Here is a 13,122-nt window from a genome sequence, read left to right as displayed (position 1 = left end):
TATCAAGAGATGTTGCATTTCATGAAACAATTTTCCCTTTTCATCCAAATTCATCAGATTCTTATATGCACCCTATTCCTGCCCTTGAATCTGCTTCTCCAAACTCATCTATGTTTGATGAGATTTACCTGACTCACAGCTCATCTTCCACATAACAAAATGACCCATCTCACCCTAATGCTGATAAAGCTCAGGACACCCAACCTTCTTTGCAGTCACCAAAATCCCTTGCACCTCAAACAAACAACCAGTTACCATCTCCCGTGCTTTTGCCTCCAAGAAGGTCAACCAGAACTCATGTACCTCCTCAATGGTTGAAAGATTTTGATACCACTTGCATATCTAATCTTGCTTTTACAGACACTCAACCAAATTTCTTTTGCTTTATGACTTCTCTTGTTGGCAACTGTGATCCTGTATATTTCAAAGATGCAGTTTCTCAAGAACACTGGATTGCTGCCATGAATCTTGAGCTTAATACCTTGGAATCTAATGATACTTGGGAGGTTATGTATCTGCCCTTAGGAAAACATGCCATTGGATGCAAATGGTTGTTCAAAACTAAGTATAATCTAGATGGATCTGTTGAGAGATATAAGGCAAGGCTGGTAATTTTAGGCTGCAGACAAAAGTATGGGGAGGATTACTCAGAGACTTTTGCTCCAGTTGCAAGGATGACAACAGTGAGAGCTTTACTGGCAGTGGCAGCCATGTGTGACTGGCATGCAGTGCAGATGGATGTCACTAATGCATTTCTGCATGGTGACCTGAATGAGGATGTGTATATGCAAATGCCTCAAGGATACACTCATCTCGGATGCAGAATTGCTACTCAAACTGGTTCTCTGCCTTCTTCACATACTAAGTCTTCTTTAGTATGCAAACTGAAGAAATCTCTATATGGGCTTAAGCAGGCCCCCAGACAATGGTTCTCAAAACTATCTTCATCTCTTCTCTCCATGGGATTTATTCAGTCTAAGTCGGACTATAGCTTGTTCATCTGTCAAATTGAAGTCACAATCACAACTGTGCTGGTCTATGTTGATGACCTTCTTATTGCAGGAAATTGTATGAAATCCATAAACACTCTGAAGAATTTGCTGTCTCAATTATTCCACATGAAAGACCTGGGATCATTGAGGTACTTCCTAGGCCTTGAGATAGACAGATCAGTTTCAGGTTTCTTCATATCTCAGAGAAAATATACATTAGACATTCTCAAAGAGTTTGGAATGATGCATTCTAAACCGTTGAAGCTGCCTATGGAGAATCATGTTAAGTTTACCCCTGATCAAGGAGTTGTGCTGCCTGATCCAACTCCTTATCAAAGGTTACTTGGCAAATTAATCTATCTTACCATAACAAGACCAGACATTGCTTTTCCAGTGCAGCTCTTGACTCAATTCCTGCAAAAGCCTATGTCTGTGCATATGCAAGCTGGAAAACGGATCTTGAGGTACCTGTTGGGGACTTCATCTCAAGGCATTCTCCTTGCTTCTTCATCAGCAGCTCAGTTAACAGCATACTGTGATAGTGACTGGGCAAGCTGTCCTATCTCTAGAAGATCCACTACAGGTTTTTGCATATTTATTGGTGCTTCTCCAATCTCATGGAAAGCCAAAAAGCAGTCAGTTGTGGCAAGATCATCAGCTGAAGCTGAATACAGGGCCATGGCTCTTACCATATGTGAAGTGACATGGCTGTCTGCTCTCCTTAAAGATCTTGGACTCAAAAATCTGCCTCCTACCATTCTCAAATGTGACAATCAAGCTGCCATCGCTATTGCAGCCAATCCTGTGCTTCATGAACGCACAAAGCACATCGAAATTGACTGTCATTATGTGCGAGATCAAGTTAATGCTGGTAACATTGTGCCTACTCATGTTTCTTCAGCTGATCAAGTTGCAGATCTGCTAACCAAAGTGTTGCCAGTTCACACTCTTAATCGTCACAATCACAAGCTGGGAGCAACCTTCCAGTCTTCCTCGCCAGCTTGAGGGGGGGTGTTAAGGAGCATCCTGGTTATTTTACAGTGCTGTTAATTTCTATATTTACCTTTTCCCTTTTGTACCGTTGTTGCTTTGTTTCATCACTAGACACGTGTATGGTCATGGTGAGGTGGTTATCCTATTTTGTCTTGTTGCTTTTGCTGTGTCTTTTATAGCCATGTTTTGTTGCTCCTTTGGGGTATGATGAATTAATGAAATACATGATTACAGAGCTCTTTTTCTGAAATTCCTTTGCTTTGTTTTCTGGGTATTTGCTGTTTAGTCTCTGATGAAGTGATGCCTTATGCTGACATGTTGTTGGGGTTTAGTGTCCTATAGACAATTGTTCTAGGATACAAACTTAATATAAATGAATTGTTCTTTATATCATTTTTTTTAATGAGATATATGTTTTATAACTATATAAAGGCAATCCCTTTTAAGCACTAAATAAAGTCTAATAAAAGGAAATCCGTAAGTTTGTTTAAAGTGATCATAAAGTGTTCATACAAGCATGAAGTGAGACTAAACTTTATGATAAACTAATAAACTTAAAACCACCCCAAGTCAAGTGATATGCCCGGGATTGACATATCACTATTGAGAATTGCATGTAACAATGTCTTCTGTCCGACAGAAAGCTGATCTCACAAGCTTCATATATACAGATATCTGGACAGTTACGTGGATCCAATGAAAGGGAGTTCATTAGGATTAGGGATCCGATTTGAGATAACAGGATGGGTAGATTCATCCTTGTCACCTGTTCATCTCATTGGTATTAATAGGTATAACTAATCCTCAAACTCAAAGGAATACTAATTGGTATTCTGGATTATGGAATGTGACGCTTTGACTCTGGTGTAACACGATCCTTAACAAAGATGACTCTGGGGTGTGAACAGTAGACGTTGGATATCACAGGAAGTGATTGTGGGATCGTTATATATTGGATTGAGCATTTATCACTTCCGATAAATGGGAGATACATCCAAGGATCGCTTGTGGAAGACTCGACTCTAAATCCTTGCAAGGTGATAGCTTAAGACTTGAAATACAGATTTCACTTAACCTATATATTTGAGTTGACTCGGCCTGTACAAGTAAAACGAATGTCTCGCTATATATGACTTGACATCATCCATAGTCATAAGATTCAGTTCAAGGATGTAGTTGATAAAGGATCGAATTATACTGTAACTAATACGGAAAGGTTAACGACAGAATCAACCTGTCTTCTTATGGCTCTGGGGGAATGATTACGGACTTGCTAATCACATACTCTGTACATCATTCCGTTATCCAAAAATTAAATATAATTCTTTGAAAATTAATTTAATAGTTGCATACGACCAGTAGTAATAGGAACCTAATGGGTCACACATAAGACTTGGAACCTAAAAGAGAGATAGATGTTAATTAATTGATGGAAGCCCAATTGAGCCTAATGAGGCCCATGGACCATAGGGGGGGGGGTCGAAATTCATGTATGGTACATGAATAATTATTTTGATTTTAATCAATCCTAATTAGATTAGGATTATAAATTAAATTAATTAAGAGATAAATAAGTTAGGAGTTTTAATTAGATTATAATACTCTTATTATTATCCAATAAGGTTATTATTATTATCCTTAATATGTTAGATATATAATGATATAATAATTAGGAATTCTATTCCGAATTGAATTCCTATTCAGTAACCTAATTCTATCTAACTAGGGATTAGATACAAGAGATTATAAATACCTCCCCACTATGTGATTTTCGACAGGCTTGAACCCTAATCCAAGGCTAGTGATTTTCGAAACCTACCCTAAAGAAAGAAAGAGAATTTTCGACCCCAGTTCGAGGACGAGATTTTCTACGGCTTCCTTCCGATCAATTGATTTCATCTATTTCTTTTATCCTTGATCTTGTGTTGATTAATTAGAGGCAATCTATTTTGGTTGCTATTCAACGGTTGATTCTAACTTAATCTTCTCGTGTCTTATTTCGTGCTTGGGAACTCGGAGAAGAGTTGTGGGCACTTCATTAACAACGGTAGATTGATCATCAAAAGGTAATTCTTCTTATCCCTCTTTATATGAAATAACGATTAACGGATCCTAGGGTTAATGGAAATAGGTTAAAATTTTTATATTTCCGCTGCTATCCCTTAGCCTAATTTCCAACACATGCTTCATCCTGCTGTGCTAGATTGGGTTCTTTGACAGGTCAATGGCACTTTTATTGTCACATTTGACTTCAATCATTTTAGTCTGAACACCATAGTCATCTAGCTGTTGCTTGATCCATAGAACTTGGGCAACACAGCTTCCAGCAGCAATGTACTCAGCTTCAGTGGTTGACAAGGCTACTGACGACTGCTTCTTACTGAACCAAGACACAAGAAAGATTCCAAGGAAATGACATCCTCCTGAAGTGCTTTTTCACTCAAGCTTGTCTCGTCCATAGTCGGCGTCAGTGTATCCGAGAAGTGTGAAATCATGAGTGTTGGGATACCATAAACCTGCATTCACTGAGCCTTGCAAATATCTAAGGATTCTTTTTACAGCTATGTAATGAGATTCCTTAGGGTTAGATTGATATCTTGCATAGTAGCATACAGAGAACTGAATATATGGCCTACTTGTCGTTAGATATAGCAGAGAGCCAATCATACCTCAGTACAATTTGCTGTCTACTGACTTACCATTTTCGTCAGCACAGAGGACAGTGTCAGTGCCCATTGGGGTAGATATTGACTTACAACTTTCCATTTCGTACTTCTTCAATATCTCCTTGGCGTACTTAGTTTGACTGATGAAGATGCCATTCTTGCCTTGTTTGATTTGAAGTCCAAGGAAGAAGTTGAGTTCTCCCATCATTGACATTTCAAACTCAGTCTGCATCTGCTTACTAAACTCCTTGCACATAGACTCATTAGTAGCACCAAAAATGATGTCATCAACATATATTTGAGCCAGCAGGGTATCCTTACCCTTTCTCTTAATGAATAAGGTTGTATAAGCTTTTCCTCTGACATAATTTCTAGTCAGCAGAAAACTGGTCAACCTTTCATACAAAGCACGGGGTGCTTGCTTCAGACCATACAGAGCCTTTTTGAGTTTATAAACATGGTTTGGGAACTTGGGATCCTCAAACCCTGGAGGCTGATTAACATAAACCTCCTTATTTATAACTCCATTAAGAAATGCACTCTTGACATCCATTTGAAACAGTTTAAAGTTCATAAAGCTAGCATATGCACATAGTATTCTAATAGCTTCTAGTCTTGCCACTGGGGCAAAGGTCTCACCGTAGTCAATACCTTCCTGCTGACTGTAGCCTTGAGCTACGAGTCTTGCTTTGTTCCTGACTACGTTCCCTTGTTCATCCAGCTTGTTACGGAAGACCCATCTTGTTCCTATGGTCTTCTGGCTTCTTGGATTTGTCACTAAGTCCCATACCTCATTCCTTCTGAACTGATCAAGCTCCTCTTGCATTGCACCCATCTAGAACTCATCGTTCTCAGCTTCTGAAAAATTATTTGGTTCCAAAACTGAGACGAATGCTATGTTGCTGAGGTATCTCCTGAGTTGATATCTTGTCATCAGGGTATTCTTATCAGCATCTAGGATGTTGCTTTTAGAGTGTCCTCTTGGGATTCTAATTTCTTTCGGTGGTGTAATGTCTTGAGCATGTTGTGTTTCAACAATTTCTGCAGGTTTAGATTAGTCAGTGAAAACAATTTGAGTTTCGTTTTTACCTTTGGTCAGCCCTTGAGGTAGTGACTCAGCGGCTGTACTTTGGTCAGCGGGTGTTGAGCTCGGATCATCCTCAGTTGGTTGGTTGACCTTCTCTGCAGGGTTAGTTTCATCGAACTCAATGTGTACAGACTCTTCTAAGACCTGAGTTCGTTTATTGAAAACTCTATATGCTTTGCTGTTTGTTGAGTAGCCTAAAAATATAGCTTATTCAGCTTTTGAATCAAACTTAGTAAGGTGTCCTTAGTATTTAGAATAAAGCATTTGCAACCGAAGGCACGAAAGTATCCTATGTTAGGTTTTTGTCCTTTCCAAAGTTCATAGGGGGTTTTCTTCAATATAGGTCTAACTAGAGCCCTATTGAGTATGTAGCAAGCTGTGTTGACAGCTTCTCCCTAAAAGTACTTTGAAAGCCTATTCTCACTCAACATTGTCCTAGCTATTTCAACCAAGGTTCTGTTCTTCCTCTCAACTACCCCATTCTGTTGAGGAGTTCTAGGAGCAGAAAAGTTATGGTCAATGTCGCTAGCTTCACAGAATTCATCAAACTGTTGATTTTTTAATTCTCCACCATTATCACTTCGGATGTGAGCTAACTTTAGGTCTTTATCATTTCCAAGTTTTCTAACCAGTGTTGAAAACATCTCAAAGGTTTCATCCTTGCTACTCAGCAAGATGACCCAAGTGTACCGAGAAAAGTCATCTACAACGACCAAGCAAAATCTCCTACCACCCAAGCTCAGCGACTGGACTGGTCCGAAGAGATCCAGGTGTAGCAACTCTAATGGACGCTTGGTTGAGACTATATTTTTACTTTGAAAAGATTTCTTAGTTTGTTTTCCATACTGACAAGCATTGCATAATTGATCCTTTTCAAACTTAAGTTCGGGCAGTCCCTCAACTAATTGCTTTCTTGCTAATTTGGCCAGGAGGTCCATGCTTACATGACGAAGTCTCTTGTGCCATAGCTAGAAATTTTCTTCCTTTGACACTAAGCATATATTTTTTGAAAATTTCTTTTCCAAATTCAGCATAAAGACATTGTCAACACGAGGGGCAGTTAAAATCAACTCATTTGTTTTCCGCTCGAGTATTTTACATCCAGTGGCATCGAATATAACCTTCCTACCGTTGTCACACAGCTGAGCTACGCTCAGTAGGTTATAGTCAAGTCCTCTGACTAGGGAGACTGACTCAATAGTAGGATTACCACCAACGGTTCCTGAACCTACTATCTTACCCTTTTTGTTGTCTCCAAAACTTACGCTTCCTCCTCATTTGCGCACAAGTGTGATGAACTGAGTTTCATCACCAGTCATATGCCTCGAGCATGCACTGTCAATGTACCACAACTTTGACTTCTCAGCACACCTCAGGCCTACCTGTAATATAACTAGTTATCTTTAATCTTATGATGACACACTTTAGTAGTGTGGCCATTCTTCCCACAGAAATCACAATGGACCTTCCTTTGGGGATACTTTATTTGCTGGTCAGCACCATTGTGCTGAGCATGCCAACACACCTTTGTGGTGTGTCCTTTCTTCCCACAAAAGTCACATTGGAGATTTCGCTGGTGATGCTCGTAAAGTATATAGCGGTTAATAGGACAAGTGTATCCTATCGCAGTAAGTAATACAGTGCTAAGCACAGGATCGAACCACAATGACTATTTATCACAACTAGTCGGCCCAAGGTAGGAACACAATTGTTCGGAAGGTTAAATATGTGGTGGAGTGATTAAAGAGGCAAATTTTCTAAAATAAAAGATAAAAACGTTTGACAGGGAAGAATTCGAATTAATTGATGACACAATCTAAGATGGGGATTCCCTTAATTGGATCCCATGTATGATTTACTGGGATTTAGTTTCATATCATAATGATAATTGACGGTAACCACCTAATTAACCACGTGGAGATTGTCAATCTCCTGTAGTCTATTCACATGCATTTGGTCGACGGCTTGATTAGGCATATAACCGAGGGCATGCAAAGCATTAGGGTCTGTGGTGATTAAGGCTAAAGCCGTAGCCCAGCCACTAGCCCGCACTCCTAGTGGTCTCTAGCGAGGTCAGATTATGCTAATTCGGATTAGGTAATTCCTTGGTCAGGTATCTACCTATCTGCAATCCTAAATTTGTCAGACTCAAGGCATTAGGTTTTGTTATGTCAGGCTAGTTGATCATCATCGAATCTCATTCTAGCAATCATCCTATCTCTGACAAATCTAGACATTAAGCTCGCATAATCTAATCAATTGGAAACAATCCAGTAAACTAAATCCCTAATCATACATGGTTACGCAATCAATTCATCCCCATCCCAGATTGGATGGGGATTAGTTCATAGTTAAACTAAACAAGCAATTATCCCACGCATTATAAGCCTGAATCATCATTAATTCAAATAAGCAAAAAGCAAGAGACAGAATAAGGAGTTAGGAATATAAAACCCGATTTCGTCTGATTTTGATTACAAATCGGGAGAGGACTCTCCTATATCAATCTTCCCCCCAAGCTAAGAACTGTTACAATGGAAGTAAATAATAAAAACAAATACAAGGAAAGAGAGAGAGAGAGAGAAGAACAAAAAGGAAAAAAGGAAGAACCCTAACAAAGATGACAACATGTTCTATTTATAGTGCAGGCTTAGTTAGGGGTAGTTTGGGCATTTTGCAGGTTGAAATTCGCGCCTAGGGAGTGAGGAAACGCTGGGAAATTGCTTCCCAGCGTTTCGTCTCGTCGAGACAAGAGGTGTCACGACGAGACAAGAGGGTGTCTCGACGAGACACTAGGCGTCTCGTCGAGACACCACGCGATGGTTCCCTTTGGGAACCATCGGCCCGCCTCGTCTCGTCGAGACGGGCAGTGTCTCGACGAGACGAGGGCCTGTCTCGGCGAGACAGGCACTAAATTGGGGCTAAATCCGGGTTTTCTTTGTTTTAGTCCCTGAACTTCCGAAATTTACTCCGACGGTCCCTGAATTGTCCGGAGGTGCTCCACAAGGCACGGGTCTGGTTCGAAAAATGCTCAAACAGTCCCAAAACACCTGAAAATACAGAAAATGCCATAAATAATGGAAATTACTGATTTTGACTGAAAGATAGCAAAATGATACTGAAATTGAATGGAAATAAAGCAAGAACGACTAAAACAATCCTAAAAACTCTATATAAATGGGAGCTATCAACCCCCCCACACTTGAATCTTGCTTGTCCGTAAGTAAGAAAGAATCAAAGGCAACGAAAACTCAATAAATAGCTCCCGTACACAGATAAAGATCCACTGCACTTTTATCATCTATACGGTCTCAGACTACTCAAGTTACAATTAAAAACAAAGTGAACCTCAGATAAATCTCCAAAACTGATTAATTAGTTTTATCAACCAACACTTTGCTAAAACGAAAAGGCGAGGACTACGATTGCTAGCTCACAGGTGGTCGCTCTTTCACTCAAGTGTTTGGGTGAAATATGAATTTGGCGAACGCTCTACAGTCTATTGCACAAAATGGTCACGTTGGAATTGCATCATCCATCCAGTCGAAATTACGCATCACAATCAAACAAGATTATAGGTCTTCAAAGGGTTGTAACATAGGCTAAGGTTTGGGGGTAGGAAAAAGGGAATTTAGGCAAAAAGTTAATGACTCAACTAGCTGGAATATTTTTTTTGCAAAAATTGGCACTTTTCCCGCTATATGCGAGATAGAAGCTCAAGGTTGATTTATTTCAGTTTGGGAAGTAATTAAAGAATGCCTTTTATCATTTCCTCTATAATTTATTCGGTTCAATTTTGAACCATATATATTTCTTTTCTTTTCTTTTGAGATAGAGGGGACAAAGGGTCAATTTGAATTGGTTACTTCTTCTATTTAGAATTACAACCTTTCAATGGTAGCTAATGGAAATTTGAAGGATGTGTGCCTAAGGATTTTCTAACCGAAATTGAGTCAATTAACTTGGGTGAGAAAGGGTATTTAGGAAGGCTAAGGGCTTGTAACAAGGTTGATCAAAGAAAATGGGTAAATAAGGCTCAAAGGGGCTTATCTAGTGGAATTGGTAAGGGATTTTGGCTAATCAAAGAATAGGCTAAGTTCACAAAGGGCTAAACCTAGATTGCCTAATCATTTCAAGTTCAATTATAACACAATATTCAACCAGTATTGGATGCAATTCCTATGAGCATAATGACAATAACTGTAATCCCACACCTAAGAGATCGATTGTTCCTAAAAATGAGTCTAAAATATTGACCTTTAGGCTCTAGCTCACAATTTAGGGGTTATTTGCAACAATCCTAGCCTCACCTAATGAAACGTTTCATGTCAATCTTAGTTAAATAACACTCTTTGGAGACTCAAATGTTGTTCACAAGTTTTTGCTTGCATGCATCGATTTCAACTGAGCTTTCAGACTTTCAAAGCACAATTTCAACTGTAATGTCAGGATTGCTAGATGCATCAAAAATCAACTGCCTAAGATTCTTTTTATTTCTAACTACTGAAAGCAAAATATTGAAAGCAAAAGCTAAACATGCCACAAAACACAAATACAAATAGTGGCATAAAACACGCAATTGGTACATGTACAAAATGTCCTATCCTATTGCCTCCTCCCCCACACTAAATCATGCATTTAATTCCAAAAGATGCATATTTATGAAATTGAACAGTAAGTGAAAGAAAAGAGATAGGATAGGAAAAACTCCCTCAGGGGGCCTCTATGTAACGCAGTGTTTCCACTACGCCCAAGTTATCTTCATAAATTTTCAGACGCTGCCCGTTGACCTTGAAAGGGGCATTGTGGACGTTTGTGATCTCGACTGCTCCGGAGGAGAATAACTGGGTGACCTCAAACGGTCCATACCACCTCGACTTCAGCTTACCAGGGAATAATCGCTGCCTAGAGTTGTACAGTAAAACCTTATCCCCTACCTCAAAGTGGTGTTTGATTATTCTCTTGTCATGCCATCTTTTCGTCCTCTCCTTGTAGATCCGTGAATTCTCATAGGCACTGAGCCTGAACTCTTCCAGGGCATCAAGCTGCAATAACCATTTCTCACCTGCAACTCGTGTATCAAAGTTTAGAAAACGGGTAGCCAGTAGGCTTTATGTTCGAGTTCTACAGGGAGATGACATGCCTTACCGTAAACTAGCCTGAATGGGGACATGCCAATTGGTGTTTTGAACGCTGTCCTATATGCCCACAAGGCATCATCTAATTTGAGTGACCAATTATGCCTAGAGGAATTTACTGTTTTTTCAAGAATGGTTTTAATCTCTCTATTTGACACTTCAACTTGACCACTGGTCTGGGGATGATACGGGGTAGCCACTTTATGAGTGACCCCGTATTTATGCAGGACCTGTTTAAAAGCTTGGTTACAAAAATGAGACCCGCCATCGCTAATAATGGTGCGGGGGGTGCCAAACCGTGTGAAGATATTCTTTTGCAAGAATCGGATGACAGCCCGCGCATCATTACTAGGCAGGGCTACAGCCTCCACCCATTTAGAAACGTAGTCCACGGCTACAAGTATGTACTCGTTATTGAACGACTTCGGGAAAGGTCCCATAAAGTCTATCCCCCAAACATCAAAGATTTCACAGACTAAAATTGGTTTCATATGCATGGCATGTCTCTGTGAAATGTTACAAGTTCGTTGACACTTATCACAGTTTTTAACAAAATTAAAAGCGTCATGGAAGATTGTGGGCCAATAGAACCCACTCTGGAGTACCTTAGCTGCAGTTCTGTCCGTGCCATGGTGGCCACCTACCTCTTTAGAATGACAGAATGCAAGGACGGAAGCTACCTCCTCCTCAGGAATGCACCGACGGATGATGTTGTCGCCACAAACCTTGAATAGGTAGGGATCATCCCAGAGGTACTGCTTTGCGTCGTGCAGGAACTTCCTCCTCTGCTGGTAAGAGAGGTCTGGAGGGATCAGCTTTCCTACAAGGAAATTAGCAAAATCAGCAAACCAAGGGACATGTCTAATTGACAGTAAGTGCTCGTCGGGAAATGTCTCCTGGATGTCTGCATCGGTGTCAGTTGTTGGTCCCTTATTTAGTTGCAAGTATAGTTCCAAGGGGGGGTTAGGAACTATTTAAACTTTTTCGCAATTTCGGCAGACTTCTTTTACTAAAGAAAAGGTTTGAACAGCGGCGCTGAGTAAACAGCAAGATACTGGCTTAGTCAACAGGTGACTAGGTCAGTTTCTTAACTTGAGTCAGGAGATAGCACTTAGAGTCTATTCCTGAGCTCTTACGTTTTAATGCGCACAACTCAACTTGACCTCTTGACTTGGTCAGTTTTGATTGTTTAAGCAAGCAATATAAATAAGGAGTCAAAGGTTTAGAAATACTTCACTCAGCAGATTTATCCAGGTTCGGCTTCTTCTAAGCCTACGTCCTGTCCCCGGAACACGTCCGAGATTTCGAATCCTCTACTGAGCTCTTTAAAGGTAGAGCCTCAAACCTTTTACAATATCAGCAATTGAGTATGACAAGAGTACCTTCCTCTATACTTCTACTCAATCCTAATCTCTCCGCTGAGTACTTAAAACCGAGTACTCAGCCTCTCCTTTCTATCTCTAGAAATGATAAGTGTTTTTGTCCTAATACAAAGATGTGCTAAGACACTTTAGACGATTTACAATCACTCTAGACTTTTACACAGATATGAAAATGTAGTGTAAGAATTTTTCTTTGCTTCTTGCTTGCAGAACTTGTAGAGATTTGGTCAGCGTAATGGCTTGATCAAGTTCTGTGTTTTGTGAAGCTTGTGATGGCACTATTTATAGAGACGTCTGGTCATTCGGTCATTTCGAATTTCGAAATAACCGTTGGAGGGAAACGGCTATGTGTCGTTGTCATCTTGACTTGCACAGAGCTCTCGGCCAATCACAATCGTGTATCTTCTGTCCTCGGTCAGCACAGCAGATGGTCTCTCCTTTTATGGTAATGTCAACTGGACAGCATACTGTATCGTCTGAACTTTGCCAAAAGAGGAAACACTTTGTCTGGAAGTTTTCCTTTGCCAGCTGCTATCTTGTACGCTTTGTCGAGACTACTCAGCAGCTTCATTGTGAAGTTGTTCCTGAAGGTCTTCTAGATCCTTCCGATTGTTGAGTTGCGTTTTTGTTCAAAACGGCAACGTCTTGACATACGCGGGCCGAGTGTACTGAGTTGTTTGACTTGGGCCTTGGCTTCCGTATTGGGCTTGGGCCTTCCAATCCTTATGACTTATAACATTTATACTCAACATTGAACAAACACATTAGTAGAATAAATCAAAGCATTTAAACTTAGTGTGTTTAGAATATGTATTTTAATTTATACTTAAACAATTTTGTGAAATCAAAATTATGTAGAAAGGT

This window comes from Euphorbia lathyris, chromosome 8 (genome assembly GCF_963576675.1).
Source record: "Euphorbia lathyris chromosome 8, ddEupLath1.1, whole genome shotgun sequence".
Classification (NCBI taxonomy): domain Eukaryota; kingdom Viridiplantae; phylum Streptophyta; class Magnoliopsida; order Malpighiales; family Euphorbiaceae; genus Euphorbia; species Euphorbia lathyris.
This window is presented reverse-complemented; position numbering follows the sequence as displayed.